The 21,027-nt window shown below is 34.6% G+C and overlaps 1 long non-coding RNA gene and 1 other non-coding gene across 3 annotated transcripts in view; one reads left to right on the top strand and one right to left on the bottom strand.

Annotated features, from left to right (window-relative positions):
- The window catches only part of LOC141571874 (uncharacterized), a 32,962-nt gene extending 12,028 nt beyond the window's left edge, over nucleotides 1-20,934 (top strand). Inside the window, exons 3-7 of one of the 2 annotated variants that reach the window (XR_012496929.2) lie at nucleotides 8,908-9,141; nucleotides 9,265-9,338; nucleotides 10,836-10,892; nucleotides 16,687-16,847; nucleotides 19,307-20,934. This is a non-coding gene — a long non-coding RNA (uncharacterized LOC141571874). The other variant, XR_016020301.1, reaches the window with a different exon arrangement.
- Nucleotides 19,312-19,444, bottom strand: LOC141571960 (U8 small nucleolar RNA). Its single transcript, XR_012496994.2, has one exon. It is a non-coding gene; the product is annotated as a U8 small nucleolar RNA (small nucleolar RNA).
- Nucleotides 20,935-21,027: the final 93 nt, after the last annotated feature.

Below are 21,027 nucleotides of genomic sequence, written 5' to 3' on the forward strand. Positions count from 1 at the left end.
TGACTGGATAAGAAGAAGAAAATTCCCTCTCCGTCTCCATTCCCACTGCTCCCTTCCCCTCCTGTCTCTCCTTCCTCCTATTCTCCATCTATTCCTCTCTTCCTTTGCCCTCCTCCCTTTTCCTTGATTTCTTCCTCCATCTATGATACATGTGATATTGTTGTCATAACTATGTTCAAGTTAGAATGCATAAACTTGGAAAAAAATCCCCTTAGATTTTATCAGAAAGTCTATAAAGAAGTTGAAAATTATACACATACGTGTGGCCCACCTTCCTTTTCCATATAATTGTTTATATCATTTGGGAATGTTTTATAGATGTCTCCTGGTATAGAGGAAAAACAGAGAGAAGGAAAAAGGAAGGACAGAGAAGAATGACTTCATAATTAGCCTGAGGATATAGGTTTTCTGAGTGTGAATTAAATAGAGAGCAGTGTTTTCAGTCAAGTGAAAACTGACTTACAAATGGATTTAGCTACAGATTTTAGGTTTCTAAGGGACTTTGATTTTTTACTCTGCTGTTTAAAGATGATCCCTCTCTGGGTGAGCCAAGTTGAGGCCAAAAGAACAAGGCTCCCTTGGCTCTCCTGAAAGTGCTGAGATTTATTTCTGTGGGGTGGTCTGAGTACTGATTGATTCCAACAAATCATCCTGTTTTCATTTGGAGATTAATATGTTACAATATAACCCCCACAGAAAACTGGAGAAATTAGTAATGATATATTTTGAGAACCATCTTACCATAAAATAAATTGAAAACATGGGGCCTATTGTATGTTTAGATATGCAGAGAATTGTATGAGATTACCTAAAGGAATAATTTTGAAACCTAGGCCAGGGTGTTACAGAATTAAAGTTTCTTGGTTTCACATAGATTTATGAGAAACCACCAGAAGAGTTCCATTTAGGATTAACAATCTGTGTTGCATAGATTTCCATTTCTACTATTGGGATTTATGTACATCAATCCCTTCACATTTTAACATGATTCATTCACTTATTCGATTAATTCAGTAAATATTTATGTGCTAAATACATGCCAGGTGCTTACCATAGAAAGATTTGTAAGTGTGGCATCCTGCTGCAATCAATTTATAGGCCATTGAGACTCTAAATCTCTGAGGAAGCTTGTTCCCCCTCTTCACCCTTCCACCCTCCTTATGGGAGGAATAAAAGAAAATAATGATGAAACAAGATTTACTGTTATTTTGGAAGTAAAAGGTATATCTGGAGTATAATTCACTCATTGATCATGTCATTTAATTTTCTCAAAATCATCCAATTCTGTTCTTATATATTTGAGCCAGATTCCTTCCATTTGCCCCTTGAGATCCATTCCCAGCATAAAGTGGTTTCCTTGATTTCTGCTTTCTTCAAGCTTAATTTTACCAACAGGAAGTTCCAGCAGATCAGAAGGAGGCAGGAGAATAAGGTCAGGGTATTCCTTCCACTCTTGGTAATCATTTTGGGATGATGGTGTCTTTCCACCAAAGGTCATTGCTCCCCTCCAAGTAGATTTCTCTATAAGACTCTGATTCGGGGTCCCATTAACTGCTCCTACTGCTGTCTGTGCTGTGAAGCTCTGCTGTTTCTAACTCTAAGTGCTGCAGTATTCCTGTGGTGCCCCTACAATCTCTGCCTATCCTTTTGAAAATAGTTCTTTTGTAAATAAGCACTCCTAGAATTTTCCTATTTTGAATGTTGGGACTCTGATTATTACAGTGTTCATTCAGTCATCTTATTGTGTCTTAATTATTTATCTGCTTCTTGCCTTGTTCTAAAAAAAAAAAAAAAACAAGAAAATTTACATGGTGTATTTTTATTGTTTATAAATACAAAATTATAATTTTCAAACTATCTGAATTTCATTAACTATTACACATACAAAAATAATATTCTTAAACCAATAAGTATTTTCTCACCTATTTTAGTATATTGTATATTGATTATCAGTACACAACAACAAAAAAACACAACTCACATACAAAATGAGATGGATAAAATTATGCCCTAAAGATAAAATTTGCTTTTTGGCCCTTTTTGTTATTTCTTGTATGTAATCCACTTTCTTTTCCATTCTTCAAAACAACAATGAAACAATACTACTTGTATCTCTTATTTCGATATTATTATGATTTTCTCTGATTTTTAAGGGAGCATGTGTAGTTTCAGTCTGACAAATCTGGCAAGATTTCTGAAAAGAAACAGAACTAACACTGACCAACAGGTGTTTTGTTATTCTCACAGGCCCAATCAAATGACTGAGTGAAAAGTTCAAATGAAGTTTAGCAAACTTGCTTTAGTCTAAAGAACACTTTTGTTAAGATGGCTCAACTAATATTTCTGAAAATGGAGTATAAGTCATGGTAGATTCAATGACTTTTTAATTCTTATGTGTTACAAATGTTTAATAAATTCAAATTCATTTATATTTACTCTATGGAATATTTTGATACCTTTTCAATAACATTAGTGTTTATGGTCAACAGAATTAGGTTATATTCTGGTTTTCTCAAGGTATGATCTTTCAATTCTATAAAATTTACAATAACCTAAGATTTCTCCTGGCTGCACAGCTATCAAACATTAAAGCTATATAATCAGGGTTTCTTAACCTAGAGTCTATGGCCTCTGGTTCTTGGGTAGACTACAGAGGTTCCACAAGGCCTAGGATTTTACATGAAAAATATTCTCATTTGTTATATATTTATATTTTTCTGGTAAAACTTCATAAGAATTCAAAAGAGGTTAAGCACCACTAGTTTAATATTTATTGAGCATGGTAGATTTTACTAATGTTGAAAATATTAAAGAATCTTACATACAGTGTCTGTATATCCAGATGAGGATAGGCATGTGAGTAGTTTTGGTCAGTAAGATATGAGTGAATGTCATGTATGACATATTTGAGCAGAAGCTATAAAACCTTTAGCAGTTTCAGCATTTTCTTTTTCACCTCTGTCATCAAACTAGATATATGTCACATGGAGTGTACTCTATCAGTCCAGGTCCTATGATAGAGGAACAGTGGACTTCTCAGGTGTTTCTATGTTTCTGCAACAAAAATTACCCTAAGTGGTCTGATAAGTAAGATGGTCAATTTCCATACCCTTTGTAGAGTAGACTAAATCAATTTCCCTGTGTCTGCGCTGAACAATAAATCAGTTAGATTTCCATTCATTATTTTCCATGCTATTCCACAATGCCTAGTAAGTCATCATTTACAATTACCTCAGCACAAGGTTTTCCCTATTTCAGAAATGTTTTCATGAATGCTTCCTTGTTAAAATCACTTCAGCACTTTGCTTCCAGCCTAGAAAGAGTAGCAAGAACCATCTTTGCCACCCGTCCCGCCTCCACCCCCAAAGCAATGACAACAAAAATACAAACAAAATATATGAAAATGTTCTCAAGATCCCGGACCTTAGGCAACAAGAGACAGTGGTCTCTGAGAGGCTGGAAACAAATGAGGTGAATGTTATTTGATAAAAATCTACTAATATTTGAAGTTGCAAATTAGTCTAGTACATGAAATAATAAGTTTAAATCCAGAAACTTTTTTTTTAAAATATTGAGTGTATTTTTATTGCTTAGCTAGCCTTATCAACAAAAACTAGGAAGTGATTTAAACATATGTTCATTTAATCCTAAAGTAGCTGAAGTCATTTATTCTATAGCCAAGGAATTTGCAGTTAGTTCATTTGTAGAAAAAAATTACATTCAGATGACAAAACAGCCTCTTAGTATGAATAATCTTTGAGGATTCTAACTTGAAACTTTCTCATCTAAAAGACCTTCCAACATGAGTCGGCTTGCAAAATCCAGCTTGTTTCTTGTTGCTATGAACATTACATTTAGAAACTCACATTTCATCCTAATATAAAATTATGACATTTTTGCAATAAAAAGTGTAAGAACAGTGAAAACTCCTTCATTGCAATTAAATATTTTATAATTCTAGGGTTATGTCAGGAAACAATACTCATTGTTTTCTACAAGTATATATTTAGAGGAATGATTTAAAATAATATTGTATTTTATTGGTTGAGGCTCTATGACACTCAAGGCATTGGGTCTTATTAATATTAAGACCTCTATGAACTGTTTCTACTCTCCACTCCCTCCAATGCACACACACTTTGCAGATAAGGGAATTGAGTCTCAGAGGAGTTAAGCAACTTGCCCAGGATTTCACAGCTGTGAAGCGGGGATTGGGTTTTGAAGCTATGAGGATGGTTCTGATGCAGGGTTATCATTTTTGCGTCTAGGTTAAATCCAAGTCTGCCTTTCTTTGTGGCTAAGAGATGCAGTTCTGAACAAAAATTCCTTTATTCTGAAGCAGCTTTCCTTTCCTTTCCTCTCTTTCCTTCCTTCCTTCCTAAATTATTAATTGGTATTTTTACTTAGAAAAAAAACAAAAGTAGAAAATATACATTTTGAATGTGTAAAGTTGCTCTCAAATATGAAAAATTATGTGTATATAAGTTTCAAAAAGCAGAATGCAAAATTATTTTTAAATTTTTGCTATTTATTTCAGAATAGGAAGATCTCTATAATGGAGCATAAAACAAGAGAGAAATAGGGAAACAAGAAACTAGATTCTATTCCCAGATTTGCCATCGGCTTTCTCTAAGACTTTGAATAACGCAATTAATTTAACTATGCCTTTGGTTTCTGCATCTTAAATTATCTTAAAATGGTAATTTTTGAAATCCCTCCCAATTAGAAAATTCTCTAGCGTTTAGAAACAAACTAAGATAGCTCTGCAAAGGTATAAAATATAACTGTCAACAATGTCAAAATGTTACACAGTTTTTGAACAATTACCATGTCACAGTAATGTGTATGTGAGAAAAACAAAATGGGACATTTGTAGTTTTCAGTTTGAATTCAGACTCCTCCTTCTCCATACATAGCTTTTCCAGGGCTAATAAATTCTATACATTGTAATATATAAAAATGCTATGAAGGATGAGTTCAGTTTTAAAGATTTTGCTTATGGTTAAACACACACACGTATATGTATCTTCATAGATAATAGACACTAGTTAGAAACTTCAGTCAGATATAGAACTTATCTGTAATTTGACCCCATTTATATTCATTTTTCTCTAAAGAATACAGAGAGGGATCCACATACCCACACTTGTGGGCCTATCTACAATCTAGTTGGGTGCTGGGTGGGAATGGGTGAGGATTCACTTCTCTGCTCTCTCTGGTATTGACTCAAAATTTTTAGCATTTCATTCAGGTTCCAAGAAGCCATTATTATTTTTTTTTAATTTATGAACATTTTGAGGTTGCTATTGCATAAATAAATGTACAGCTGCCAGAAATACTATAATCGGTATTTTGACATCTTACTTGGAGTAAACAAGCAGATAATGAAAAATTGATAGAAAAATTTACAATAAGACTCTATAAATGTAGTAACACTATAAATCATGAACATATTTTGACTTTAATGAGGTCACTTTTTTTTGATTTACGATATATTTTAACATTTCAGCTTAAAACTATGTATTTCATATAACTATAATGGGAATACATTAGTCTGGATAATTAATGCCAGCAACATTCCAAACTCAATGACTTAACACAATAAAAGTTAATTACTTGCTGACATCCCAGTCTCACAAGGATCAGGCAGCTCTTTCGTTGATTTCCTTCAGTCAGTAACTCAGGGGTTCCAGTGTCTTCCGTTGGGAAGCTCCAGCATCTGAGAAAGAGGAGAGGAGGTATGAAATATGTCACTGGGAGTTTTAGGGCCAGGCCGGAAGGTGTAGTACTCCTCCTCCTTCCACCTCCCATTAACTGGAAAGTACTCAGATGCTCTCAGCCTAATGAAAAGGATGACTGAGAAATGCCATTTTTGTGACTGCGCAAGAAGAAGAAACAGGATCAGGGAGTATCTAGTCAGTCTCTGGCACCAGCGATACCATTTTAACATTTTTAAGTCAATATTTTTTTCATTCTTTTCCCCCCAAATTCATGTTCCCTGTCAGCCATTTTGCCCTTCCCCGGAAACGAAGAACAAATGTGAGTGTCTGAGAAAGGGTAATGAAGTCCTGAGGGGTGTCCTGAACAAATACGAAGAGGAAGAAGTAACACCTGTCTGGTGGGACCCAGAGGATGGAAGGAAGATGAACTAGTACGGAAGGACCTAGTCACAATGTTCTGACTGGAAAACCTGAAACTCCCCTGGGAAGGCACTTAGAAATGCTAGAGATATAGAATGTTTTCAAAAGGGTAGAGGGCTCAAGAGAAAGTTAGGAAAACATGTAGGAGCCAGAAACAAAGACAGCTGACAACTAGAGCTTTGATGGTCCATATGTGATGCTATCTGTGCCCTGGGCATGGGAGGTGGTGTGCTGGTCTTAATATCTCAGGGTCTTGACTGTTCTATGTGGGGATAGGAGATTGGGTCCATGTAAAGTATGGAGTTGAAACTAAAATCTCAGTATAAAGCTAAGTCTCTTGGAAGGCAAAAATATATTTGCCTGCTGTGGAAGGAAGATGATAAAGAAGTTTGTGTCAGCCTGGACTCTAGGGGATCTATGTTTTTCTTTTTTAATTAAAACTTCCTTTTCAATGTCAGAATACTTTCTACTGATTTCATCACTTATCATTATTACTTTTTTATTCTGGAAGGCAAGAAGCACTATGGTAGGACCTGGTGGGCAGGAAAGGGGAAGGTGAATCTAGTAAGAAAAGGAATTGTGCTTAGATTCCATTCCATCTTGTACTATACGTGTGATCTTGGGCAAGAAAAGGTACTCAATTTCTTCTTCTGTAAATAAAATAATAATATTACCTCATAGGTTTACTTTGAGAATTAATATATGTAAAGTGCTTAAACAGTGCCTGGTATAATGTAAATGTTAGCTATAAATATTAGCACACTATGTGCTTTATAAACATAAAGGTAAGCTATTAAGGTAAGCTATTAAGATAATATATTTAAAATTCACTAATATCACAAAATATTTGTTGCTCTTGTAAGTAGCCTTTTATCTTCTTATTTGCCATCTTTGCTTTTTAAATATTTTGCTTGTTGTGAAGAATATCTTCTTACTAGCATTAGTTAATATCTTAAGGCATAATATACTCTTAGGACAAGGCTCTAAACCCATATTTCAATATTCCTCTTGTACAGTAAAAATAATTTATGATAGTTTCTTGGCACATACCACTAAATCATCATTATTTTAACTTTTAATGTGGCTGACTATAAGTTCATACTAGGAACAGAATTGTAAGCTTTCCTATTTTTTGCTCTCTTGGGTTTACATTATTAAGAGTATGTATTTTGAAGACTTTTTGCAGGAATAATTTAAAACCACCTGGCCATTTTGTTAGATTAGATTATTCATGAATTTATCTGAAATCCACATGTCAGATCCCAGATAAACTGATAAATTTTGTTTCTTCTTCATGACATTATTTCCAGTGCCAGGCGTCACAGAACGTTTTTGTATCATTACCTTCGTGTCTTGAATCTTTGTGCCTTGAAGCTGGGTTAGTTGGAGCAGTAGGAAAATTCTTGGAACCCATTCGTACACCGAGATGGTTAACAAGTATTTAAGGATACGTGAGAGTAACTGCAAACTCCATGAATATATCCCACCAAACCAGAACTAAAGGAATCCCCAAGTGCAAATCTCTTAGCCAGATTCCCAAAATGCCCATGGCCCCTTCAACACTACCTACCATGTTTCCCCCAAAATAAGACCTAGCTGGACCATCAGCTCTAAGCGTCTTTTGGAGCAAAAATTAGTATAAGACCTGTCTTATTTTAATATAAGACTGGATCTTTAGTATAATTAATATAATATAATATAATATAATATAATATAATATAATATAATATATAATATAAGACTGCATCTTATATTAATTTTTGCTCCAAAAGGTTCATGAGAGCTGATGGTCTGGCTAGGTCTTATTTTCGGGGAAACATGGTAGTATAAGAAGTATGATGGAGAAGAGTCTCGTGAGGAAAGAAACGGGTCTTAACTGGTTGCAGTTAAATTATCAACAACTTCACCATGTAACACATTGCTAGGGTTTCTTCAAGAACCTTGAAGGAGGCCCATACACATGGAAGGTCCTGAATTTCAAGCTTTACTAGGGTTAAAGTAAATATATTTTTGGGTAGAAGACTTTACAGATAATGGAATTTGATAATTCCAGGTGCAAAATCAGGATTAACTTGAAGTTCTTGAATATCAATGCCAGGAGTTTAGTTTGCTTTTCACAGTGCCAAGAATGATAGTAATCCTACTGGATACTTAGCAGTTAATTACCTGATTATTAGTGTAATTAGTTTATCCTATTTCTTGATCTTAAGGGATTTATTTTAATAAAGCCAAACAGTTGTACATTTTATTGTCAATTAGCTTATGCTGTTATAGCAGTACAAGGGGAATTTGTGATTTTTGACTGCCAGAGTAGACATTTTTTTGTTTTGTTTTGTTTTTTTGGAATTTTAATTCCCATTTGTACACTGCAATTTGTATGAAGCATTAGAAGATCTTCACGGTCTTCTGCTGAATAGATTTCTCAATATTGAGCCATGAATATCAATTGTATTTCTATGTTTAACTGTCAGGTTGAACAGTTGAGGAGTATTATTAGGATGTTTTGCAAAATAATTTAAAAACTACATTTAAGAATTCTTACTGATATTGTGTTAAGGATCTTGATTTTGAAAAGTGTGTAAGAGTCTTTTTAAAAAAAATTATATTTATTCTTCAAATCTTCTTTGATATTATAGCTTATTAAAAGTTTCAAATCTTTGAGAAAGTCATAAATCATATTAATAATAACACTTATAAACAGTATGGTTAGGAATTATTTAATCTGTTTATATCTAGTATTATTTTTAATTCCTTTCGTGTTTTGCAGAAAATATCTGCTCTAAAGTTGATGTTGGCTTGCCATTGGCCTCTGACATTTAATAATCCCTGTTCCAAAAGAAGTTAAATCTCCTACAGAAAATCTAGATGGCCTTCATTTGTTTTAAATGAATGCTCCGACTCTCTGGAAGTGATGGGCTGAGTCCAGATATTTTGAGCAGTCACCCATACTAAATAATATATGGAACTACCCAAGATCTGAAGAAACATTTGGAAATGAGAGGTATCTGATACTTGTATAACTTCATTGGGGGTCCTGTTCATGAAAATAATTGACATACCTGATATTTATTTTTTTATTTTTTTAAACCTTTACTTGTTTATTTTTCTTTTAATGTTTTTTAAGGAGGCACAGCTCACCGTGGCCCATGCAGGGATCAAACCTGCAACCTTGGTGTTATTAGCACCAGGCTCTAACAGGTGAGCTAACTGGCCACTTGCCGTGCGGGGTGGCCTCCGGGGTCTCAGCACCTTCCCACGCGAGGCCGAGAGCCTGGAAACTGCTCTCTGGTACTCTGTCCCCACACCACCCTTGAAATTTATCTTTTGGTGAATCAAGTTTCTTAAATGGTGTTCAAAAAATAGTTAAAGGACAAGTGTCAAAGATCTAGTGAGCAATTTTTCTTTGGGATAAATCATAGGCCAGTTTTGCAATAGAATCTTCTGGGAATCAGGAGGGAGTCATTAATCCTTTAGTCTAGGATGTTAGCATGTTTAGAGAGCATCTCATGTGCATGGGAACTCTTTAAACATCTCTGATTATAAAGGGGTTTCAGAAACTTTTCTACAATATATGAGTGAATAGTAACTTGATGACACTCCTGGGAATTAATTTGAATTCACTCATCACTCACTCAGCAAATTCCAAGAAACCTTTATCGTCTTGTTTGACCAACTGTTTAATCCTAAAAGGTTAAAATCGATCACCTTGAGTTAATATGTCATATGAACTGTGAGTTGATTCCATAGAGCAAGCTTCCTCAAAATACTTACCATTGGCCTAGATATGCCAAGGACGGTGTTAACACTAATGACATGGTAGTGATAATTCAAATAGAAAAGTTGAATAGTTGAGTGGACATTTTAGTTTTCATATTCACCAAAATCAGATGCTTTGTTTTCTCATGGGAAAATTGCTTTAAAAGCATCTCTACTCTGGGAATGGCTTTGGAATTCACACACCAAGGTTAATACAGAATGCCTTGGACAGTATTGGAGTTATTTTTAATACATGACAGAAGTCATGCTGTGGGAATTCTGAAATGTAAAATAGTAATTCTCTCTGCAATCATATCTTACATAATAAAAATAGGTAATGTCCATCCATTCCATCCAAATTTGTTTTTTCACAAATCTAAAAATGCAATTCTATCTTAGGAAATATAAATTCATCATCGACATTTACTAAAAACGAGTGAGACTTGATGCAAGAAGTGTTTGATTTGAGCAAATTAAAATGAATTATATCTCAGTGTAGAAAAATAAATTCAACATCTTCTTTCTCCTCCTCTCTTACTACCCAATCCCCAACTAGGTAAGAGTGGAAAGAAATGAATTAAACATTTAAAAGATGTTGTACAAATGCAAAGTATCAACAAAAGCCAATAGTCACTCTTAAAAAATAGCAAGGTTCTTACTTATTTTCTGGTTTAAAAGGAAACATATTTATGGTACTAATTTTAAAAATAAAATAAAAGTCAAAGAAGAAACCCCAAAAATCCCATTTATATCAGTAGCCAGAGAAAACTACTATTAGCATATTAATGTACAACTTTACAGATCTTTGTGTATGCAGGCATATGAAAATGTTGGTTCTTTACAGATATTAGTATACGCATGCATTTGAGAATGTTGGTATTTTTTAAAAAATTGATTCACATTCTTTTTTATAATGTTATATTTTTCATTTAATTCCAGGAGATCAGGCATCTTTGTCTGCTTTGTTCACTGATGTATCCTAGAGACTGACACATGGTAGGTTACCAATAATTATTTGTTGAGCTTACTAGTACAGTATGACTTTTATTCACGTATCAGTAAATAGTCTTTGAAACCATGATATTTAGTGGCTGCATAACAGTCCACTGAGCAGTGCATTGTAATCTGTGTAAGAAACACACTATTGCTGGAAATTAAGATTATTTCAACATTTTTATACATACAATTATCAAAACACCTCTTGTGCACACTCCTTTTTTGTACAGTTTTGATAGTTTGAAATAAACTAAAAAGCTAAAAATATTAAAAATTCCCTATTCTAAAAAGGCTTCCAAAAGTTCAATTAATTTATACCTCTCCTTTATGGAAATGGTATTCTCCATTTCCTTAGGTGGACCTTCTCTTTGATATTCTCATCCAGATGGTGTTGGAGGGATTGGTACTATCTAGGAAACCATTTTCCAGGCCAGAGTGATGGACCCGTGACTTAACTCAGGTCATTGAGGCAAGAAATTTTTTCTTTTTCAGAACTATTGGGAAGGTCATTCTCTTAACTTGATGGAAAGGAGGAAGATTACAGCTAAGGGAACTGCTAGCAGTTTGGGGGTATATGTGGTGCCAACTTTAAGATACAGTGGACACCATAGAAAGCAGAGAGACACAAAGAACTTGGATTTTTATATACTCCAACCAGGCATCACTTGAAGCTTGACCTAATTTTGAACTTTTTAGGTACCAGAGCCAAAAAAAGTCCCTCTTTTCCCGGTATGCGGAAAGTTTTCTATTAGCTGTAATATAAATATTCTGATACGATGAGTGTCTCTCACAGTGTGTATATGATCATCAGCACAATTTGATTGTTCTATTATGTTCTAGTTCCTTGTGAGGCATTTCAACCACTTGGGCCCATGAGATGTATCAGTATCCTTTTGTTTGTTTTTATATAAACTTTTATTTTGGAATAATTTTAGATTTCCACAAAAGTTGCAAAGACATTGCTGAGACTTCCTGTATGTCCTTCCCTCTTCTTTCCCTAATATCACCATCACATGTAACCATGGTACATTTGTCAGAACTAAGAAATAAACATTGGTACAGTACTATTAACTATAGACTCTATTTGGATTTCAGCAGTTTTTCCATGAATATCCTTTTTCTGTTCCAGGATTCAATCCAAGTTATACTTAGAACAATTATCCTTGTTAGTACAATCCTCTCTGAAGATATTCAAATTCATATAATCCGTTTTTACTAGCCTTAATCAATCAAGACGTACACGGTGCTGTTATACTTAACGTTAAGCAAATTTAAGAAAGAACTCCATGGGGTAATACTTCCATTATTTTTGTTTTTACAATCTATAATACTGCTCAGTAAATATCCAGAATGATACAGAGAAGAATAATTCAGTCTTTGGTCATCCATAAGTAGGCAAATTCTATGTTGTGGGTACAAGATGCATAAGATAATTTTTGAAGTCTCTTCCAAACTTGCATTCACTTTAGAATTAGAAAGGCTGATCTTTAAATACTAGAACATATACTAGCTGTGTATGGTCTTGGATAAGTTATCTAAAAATTGTCTTTGGCTTCCTTGTTTGTAAACTCACTTTATTAGGCATTCCAAACTTAACATGCTTAACTAGAAACATTTGACTCCTTCTCCCTTTCTCCTCTCTGCTCCCTGTGCTTCAAATTGCACCCCCCTCACTCTTCTTAGTAAACAGTGTCATCTTCCATTCTACTGGCAACCTAGTCCAAGACACAAGTGTCATCCCTCATTCCTTTCTTCTTCACCCTGTCACATTTGATCCATCCACAGATGCTCTCAGCATCTCGAATTGATCAATTTCTCTTTGTCCACTCTTACAATCCTACTTCTTTGGATTACTGCAGTAGCTCCCTAATTATCTTTTCTGATCCTACTTCTACCCTTAGAACCCATTCACCACACTGTATTGGAATAATATTTTTTAAACGTAAGTCATACCTTGGTTCCCTTTTTTGATTAAACATTTCCAATGGCTTCTCACTTCACTTAAAATAAAATCTAATCTCCTTGTTGCTGCCAGCAAGAGATGACAAGATTGGGGTCCTGACTACCCCACCTTTATCGCATATGCTCCAGCTACACTGGCTTTGGGTTTGTTTCTCAAACATGCGCTGCTTGCTGCAGCCCTAGGCCCTCATGTCCTGCTGTTGTCTCTGCTGGAAGACGTTTCCCTTAGACCACTTCAAGGCTGTATTTTTCTTATTAAGATCACTTCCAGCTAAAAAAGGCCCTTCCAATTTAAAATTTTAGTGGTGTATATTTATGTATTTATTTTCTCTTTGTCCATTTTCTGCCTCTAGAGTGTAAACTCTCCATGAGAGCAGGAAATGGGACCATATTCATCAGTATCCTTGGTGCTAGTATGGTGAGCAAGACCTAATAGGTGTCCAATGAATGCTTATTTGTTTACTGAGGAATAAAAGATAAAGTGATATCAGCTTAGCTATTTGAGAACCATCCTGGGGAAGTTGAGAGGAGACAAAGGAGAGAAAATAGAACTTAAAAATACATACGTATATATCTTTGGTTATATATGTATTTATATATATTACATATGACTTATATCTCTATCTCTGTCTCTCTCTGTGTCTCTGTCTCTCTCTGTGTCTCTGTCTCTATCTCTGTCTCTGTCATCTGCAGAGAGAGAGACTTGCCTGATAGATTTTGCATAACAGATCCGAAATTACCTAAATTCCTACCTCATGGCTAATTAATGGCCTTCCCTTCTGTGGGGAGACTCACATTTTCCAAGATTGTATCAGTTGTGGACAAACAAGTAAATTGCCAGTGACTCAGTTTCGGGAGCCACTCTTTGTTAATCTGGGATTAGGGAGGTGTGTCTGTAAAAGGAAAAAATTTCATACTTTTAACATTGTGGGTTTTTGGTTAGCTCAAGCATCTGTGGTTAGGTCCAGTGTTCCAAAAATATAATTAGAATACTGCAGTCCTTACAGTAACATTCATTCTAGGTAGCAGTCATAATGGAATATATAGTTGCAATGTTTTATCCAAAATATATTTTGGGTGTTATTTATTTCTTTTGTGGAAAATTTTTTATGTTCTATTACGTACTAAAATTTTTAATATATAAAACTGAATATCATTCCTCACTAATTAATTATTGACTTATATCCTGCAACATTCCAAAAGAGGTTTAGTGCTAGTTACTGCTGCTATTATATCCCTCAAAGATACCCCCCGCAAACACACACACACACAAATGTATAGGTGTACATATAGGGAAGTTTATGATTTTTAGTGGAAAGTCAGTTTGAAAGTTAATGGTTATAGACAGAGTTGCAAGTTGTAGCTAATGGCTTCTGATAATCTGAAAATGGTATTATCACAGTGGGCATCTTTAATATATTTTTGTAACTCATAGTGTTTGAGACAGCGTAAGATAATGAGAGGATGCTGGTCTAAAATCTTCTGCCTCATAAGGTGGGATAGCATGTGCTAATAAAGGAAACATTTTCTGCAAATAAAAACTACAATGAGATATCACCTCATACCAGTTAGAATGGTTATCATCAATAAGACAAGTGAAAATAAGTGTTGGAGACGCTGTGGAGAAAAAGGAACCCTCATACACTCTTGGTGGGAATGCAGATTGGTGCAACTGCTATGGAAGGCAGTGTGGAGGTTCCTCAAAAAATTAAGAATAGAATTACCATATGACCCACCAAGCCCTCTCCTGGGTATATACCCAAATAATCTGAAAACATTTGTCCTTAAAGATATATGTAGTCCAGTGTTCACTGCAACTTTATTTACGGTGGCCAAGACATGGAAACAACCAAAGTGTCTTTCGATAGATGATTAGATAAAGAAGTTGTGGTATATATACACAATGGAATGCTATTCTGCCATAAGAAAAGATGCAATTTTGCCATTTATGACAACATGGATGGATCTTGAGATAATTATGCTAAGTGAAATAAGTTACACAGAAAAGTTGAGAACCATAAGATTTCACTGATATGTGGTATGTAAAACTGAAAACAACAACAGAACAAGAAAAACAAATGAAGAAACAAAAACTCATAGACATAGACAATAGTTTAGTGGTTACCAGGGGGTGAGGGGGGAGGGGATTGGTAGATGACAGTAAACGAAATCAAACATATGGTGATGGAAGGAGAACTGACTCTGGGTGGTGAACACACAATGTGATATATAGATGATGTATTACAGAATTGTATACTTGAAACCTGTGTAACTTTACTAACTATTGCCATCCCAATAAACTTTAATTTAAAAAAAAAGAAACATTTTCTAATTACTATATGTGCTATCACCCCACACTGTAGTTCATAGGGTAGTGATTTGTCTCCTGTAAAGCAGGAGATTTGGCTTCTCTTTGCTTTACCTTTGAATGCTTCTTACTATGTTTATAAAGAACTGAAGTTACACTGCTACAGTCCTAAAGATCCCAGAAAGTAAGTTAATCCAGTCAAAGGGTAAATTAATCCAGTCAAAGGGTCACACACACACACACACACACACACACACACACACACACACGAAAACAAGCCAACTAACCAACCAGCCAACCAACCAACCAACAGTCCAGAGGATTCTCCCCTCGGACACTAAAAAGTATATAGCAGGTCCTCGAATAACATAATTTTGTTAAACTTTGTTTTATTTTAACACTGAGTGAGGGAAGATGAGGAATTGATCCCTGGCCAAGTCCACTGTCTATGTGAAGTTAATCTTACTTGTTTTTATTCCTCTTTCTTAAATGTACGTAGAGCTCACATTTATTTCACTGTTTAATATTAGAAGTATTTTGGGTCTTTATTTAGGAGTTTGGTGGGTTTTGTGACCAGAAACACACCATAGGAATTTAACTGTTGTTTATATCAATTAGCCTATGGTAAATTTGTTTCCATTATTCGTTGTTTCTGAGCCCCTAATGATGATGTTAAGTGAGGATATAGTTTACCACCTTGTTGCCTCTGGAGCCCACATGAATACAGTAGAACTCTGAGGGCTGTGCATAGGAGTGGCAGGATATGAACTTCTCAGATGACAATGGCTCATGGTTGGAACTGGTTATGAGAGAGAAGAGAACATTGAGGAGCAGGGACGGGGGAATTTGCTGTATATGCCAGAACAAAGTGACTCTTCAAAGAGGTGGAAAGTGATATTTGAATTAGACCAATAATGAATCCATTAAAATCCAAGTTGACATAAATCAATACTAAGCCTTCGTTACTTAGAAATTTAATCATAAGAAGAGAAATTAAAGCCAAGATGAGCGTGCCAAAGGAAACTGAAAAACGATTGGGAAACCTACATTTCTTTTGGCTTCTTTAAGGATTTTTTTACTAGTTTCTGGCTCTGTATTACCAAATAAGCATGTCAACATACTATTTAATGCTTAGAACTCTATGTTGTCTAAGTTGTCTGGTTAATAAATTGAGATTCCATTTACTGAATTTACATTCCAAGAAAATGATCAATGATGATGAGTAAAAGGAGTACTTTAACATTAATCTTCACAGAAGAGAACTTACATATTTTGGACAGGAAATTGTTTGTTTGTTTAATGTTTGACTTTTAATTGGCACCACTCAAAGATGGATCTTGGCGGTTGAGAGTCAAGAAAGAACAGGCAAAGACCAAAGCTAGAGGTGACGTTTGAGTTTCCAAAGGAGGCAGTCTTCGAGATGACGTTTTTTCAGATATTCTTATTAATAACCTACAGCTTCTCCTGGAAGTAGCCTCCTCCATCAAGCTCAGAAGTAACTCTCTGTGTTCTTTTCTTCTGCAGGGATGACATCTTGAAAATGTACCCTGCATCATAAGCTCTACTTCCCAAGCTCCCATTCACTGTTCAGCCTGCAGCACTCTGACATCGGCCTGACAGCCGACTGACAGGACTGTCTCTAAGGTCACACGTGACCTCTTGAAGATCAAATCCGGACAGTGCTTGTAAGAATGTATTGCATAGGACTTTCTGCTCCATTTGACAATCAAGAACTTTGTACTTATTGAAACTTTTCCTTAGTTTCTACTCTCCATTCTTCTCCTGCCTGTCTGATCACTCTTTCTCAGTCACCTTCCCTCTTATGCTAAAATGTTGGTGTTTCCCAAGCTACTGGATTGGACCTTATTCTCTTTGAACTTTATATACCTTTCCTGGATGGCTTCTTTGCTTATATTGTCAGCTCTCCACAGATGTCTTTTAAATGCGTGGTCTAATGCAACTCTTTTTCCTGAAATCGCCACTAGAATTTCTGACTGCTTTTCAGATATTTGCACATGAACACAGGTTTTCGCCCACTATCTGAAAGTAGAGCATCCTATTAAACCTTTGGGAAGACCAAATGATGTAAAGCAAAGAAGCAATTACCATTAATTTATACAGAAATATTTTTTAACATTCCCAGACCTCCAAAATAATCTACCAAATCATAAGAAATGACACACAAAACCTAACATATCACGCACATGATAGTAAAAGTATGAATGCAGAAAATAAATCAAGATAAAGCACAGGTGCTCACAGACACAGGTCAAAGCTCTGGCAGCTTTATGCTGAAAGGCTGAGTGTAGTTCCCGGGACGGAGCTGACGGGGCCATTCTCGCAGCTTGGGGATGTGCTGCCTCTATAATGGCTCAGCTCTTTGCAAAGTAAATGCTGAATACTGTTTTCACTTTTCACCTTTTTTTTTTTTTTAAGTAAAAATCTTCTTCAGATTTCTTTTGATTAGCAAAAACACGTACTAATGTAGGTCCTTTGTAAAAGCCAAGTGGAAAAGCGGGGCACACCTGTATTACACGGATCCTCAACACAACTTGTTTTCATAGAATGTATCATTCTTACATCAGGCCCTCAAACACGTTCCCCTTCTTTAATTTCTAATTTTATTAGATATTCGGTGACTCAATCAGTTTCCCAAGCCTGAAAGCTAGGGACAGATCACTTCTTTCCTTTCACCTTCTACATCCCATCTGTCATTAAATCATGTTGATTCTACGTCCTATCTTTCCCTCTGTATTAAAAAAAATAATAATTATACAATTAATACACAATAATTATTTAAAATTACGCAATCCAGAAATATGAGCAATAAAGAGAGAAAATGCTTCAATCTCTCTTGTCCATAAATCCCAGCCTCCACAAGGAAACTTTCTACATTCCAAAGAAATAGCTTCCCATCAGCTAGCTTTGGGGAATAGGGCTTTCCACACCCACAGCATGATCTACTCTGGAGAAGACAAGCTCAGGGAGGTAGATTACATAACACTGAATACTCTATTGAGGTTTGTGTCTGAGATAAGCCAAGCATGATATAAAAAGGTGACCATAGGCTTCAGGTGGCCAAGTTGAGTTGACGATGAGAGGATGGGAGGGTAGTCCTAGCCTGATAGAGAGGTGGTACAGCCAGAGGGGGGCTAAATAGGGCCTTCTGAAGGTCAGGGGCCAGGGCTGGTATCCTGATTGCCTGAAGGTAATACTTATTCCTAGTGGAGTTCCAGGTTTAATTTGAATTAATTCAGAAATTGAGTAAGCCTGAGACAGTAGATCATTTAATTTTTTATTCATCAAATATTTGAGTTGTCCTTATAAACTGTATCTTATGCATGTGCTGAAGAAACAACTGGTAAACATGACCCAGCTCCTGTCTTCAAAGAGTGCTCATTCATACAGAGCATCTTCCTGTTTCATGTACGTCTTCAGTAATGTGACCATACAAACAGCTATTCACATATTAACATGGATAATATAGTGGTGGCTATATTTCTATAAATATTCTAAATAAATGTTGTATTGCTCATATCAGGATAACATTTTGTAATTATTATAGAGTTTGAAATAAACCTATAGTCTATTGTTATTCCCACATCAATTTGATCTTCAAGTTACGTGAGTCTGGGCTTCATTATGATTGCTGAGGTCCATTTTTTAGAGTGCACTGCCCTCTGGTGGTTAAAATACAGGGTTTTGTTTTGTGTTTGGTTTGGTTTTAGTTTACTCCTGAAGAGGAAAGACCCAAGTCTTTTCTTTGCTGATAAGGTTTTTGACACTCTGAATTTTCTCATTAGTATTTATTTTTACATTTATTATTGTTCTTTTGAACAAAGTACCATTATTTTTGTTAAAATCATACATAATAACTACCTTGTAGAGAGTTTTTAACAGTAGTCTGAGAATCCCCAAATCAATTCCAATGAGATTTAGGGAGAAAAAACACGTTAAAAAAATGTGTTTGTTTTTTTTTAATTTGTCAGAAAAAAAATAAGCATAAAAGAACGGTCCAGGAACAGGAATGCTTCACCTAAAGAAAGAGAACCTCTCAATAAAACATGAATACAAAGATATTATAAAACAAAAGATATTGTACAGATACTGTAATTTTAAAAGGTGGTATACATTTTTTTTTCAGGAATAATCAGATAGGAGCAATCAGGATGTTGAAAGTCCTGATTATACAGAGACAATCAGGAATCATGTAAACTCCAATCATCATATTTCAATCTACCCTCCAAAGGGAGGAACAGGTAAGGATTAACCTACCTGACAATGAAAAAAAAGGTGGTATATCATTAAAATAGAAAGATAAATGACACAAAACCAAAAAAATAGAGATAGTCATAATTTTTTTTAGCACTATAATGTAGCATGTCAAGGCTCTTGGTCTATTTATCAAATGATACTAGAATAACTTGTTGATTATAAAAACAAATCTAAATTTATACCTCACAGCTTAGATTAAAACGTTATCTTGATGTATTGAAATTTAAACAAAAAAATGGAACAAGGAAAACTATAGATAAATATTGATGTTATCATAGGTTGTTAATAGCCTTTAGTATGATACCAAAGAAATCAAAAGGAAATATTTTATAGGTTTGATTACAAAATATATATATATTTCTACATATATAAATGTATATAAAAACATATACATATATGATGAATAACAGAGTGGATGACATTAAAAAACAAACATAAAATTGAACAAATGATAATATATGATACATAAAAGTACTATATAACATGCTATATAAAGAGCTTACACACTCATAGAATGTTGGAGAAGTAAACACCAATTCATAAAGTATTGTTAAAGGTAAGTGAACAAAAAAGTGCTCTTTCCATTTTGTAATTAAGAAATGCAAATAAAAATAGCAATGCAAGATTGTTTGTCACATAGTAGATTGACCAAGAAGGAAGAATTGACAAATTGCTGAGGCATGGTTGGGTATTAGGAATCTCATATACTAGTGATGAAGTATAAAGTAATATAACCTTTTTGGAAGGTAGTCATTATGTGTTACCGTGTAAAATGTGAACATACTTTAAACATAGTAAGTCCAATTATAATAATTTTCTAAGAAGACAGTCACAAAACTGGGCAAAGATATAAACTTTTAAAGTATTTATGAAACTGGTCAAATTGTGTGTTGTCTTTGTTTTTATTTTCATGTTTTTGTCCATTAATCCGAATTCCCTTTATTATTTCAACAAATTTTTATTGAGTGTCCACTAAGTGTCTAGCATAGTAATAAATGCTAAAGATACAATGAACAAGACAGACTCAGCCTCTGACTTTGGAGAGTTTTCTTTATTATTTTAAAAATCAGAATAAAGCAATATATTTATTTAAACTTTCTTTGGCAAATAACTTTAAATGATTAAACAGCTTCATGTTTGTAGAATATTGACACTATTAAACTTACAAAGCATGAAAAGTCTCTCCATACTATGATCAGTCGATTTTTATAGGTTGTGTTACAATTATGTATGTATATGCATGCTATTTCTCCTCTGAATCGTAAGAGCCTTTAAAGCATTAACCATTATGGCATTAACCATTATCACTGTTTTGCCAAGAGTTTTCATATAGAACTTGCTTAATATGCTTTGGGGATGAGATAAAAACCAAAAATAGAAAACAACTTTGATTTAAGAACAAAGGAATCTTGACAAATAGTAATTCAGATTTTACTTTAGTGTTAACTCCAAATGCCTATCAACTAGAAATTGTGTACCCCAGGTTCTGCTGTCAATTAGTTCTTTCTCTCTCTCTAAAAAAAATAAATAAATGAAAAAAAATCTGTAAACCTTAATCTTGTAGCTAATGTTATAATTTATGGTCTGGGA

This window comes from Rhinolophus sinicus, chromosome 2 (assembly GCF_057876585.1).
Source record: "Rhinolophus sinicus isolate RSI-liver-muscle chromosome 2, RSI-T2T, whole genome shotgun sequence".
Lineage (NCBI taxonomy): Eukaryota > Metazoa > Chordata > Mammalia > Chiroptera > Rhinolophidae > Rhinolophus > Rhinolophus sinicus.